The sequence below is a fragment of the Aythya marila genome (genome assembly GCF_965140915.1).
Source record: "Aythya marila genome assembly, chromosome: Z".
In the NCBI taxonomy this organism is placed as follows: domain Eukaryota; kingdom Metazoa; phylum Chordata; class Aves; order Anseriformes; family Anatidae; genus Aythya; species Aythya marila.
In genome coordinates, this window is record NC_139080.1 from 27,319,987 (window position 1) to 27,320,497 (window position 511).

A 511-nucleotide genomic window follows, 5' to 3' on the forward strand; every position below is an offset into this window, starting at 1 on the left:
GCCGTGTCACCTGTATAGACCTGGGCATCAGTTTGTTCTCTCCTGCACTGTGCTTGCATGGAAACTCAAGGCAGGACAGGGGAAGAAGGAAAGAAAAGCTGCAGAAACACATAAGCAATGCATCTTTAGTAACACCTGTGGAAATATCTGTATTCTAAAAATAGGCTGCATTCTTCAAAGTTTTTCCCTGGGTTGGAAGGTTTGTGTGCTGCTTTTGGGAAACTCCTGGTGTGCTGTGTTTGCTATTTGCCTGAGGGAGGCTGGCTTGGTGAGAGACACCAGTCACCCAAAAGTGGGGCACAAACCAGCCCCCACACCAAAAAGAGGGAAAGCAATCACAGCCTTACCTATGGTCTGATGATCCAGTACCAAAAACTAACAAAAATCACCTGCTACATTCTAAATAAGTCTGGTGCAATATAATACAAACAGAAGAGAATAATCCCATCCTAGGAATTTTAAAAGATAGGCAGCAGCTAATCTGTTACAGCATGTCCAGTGGTGTTGCTAA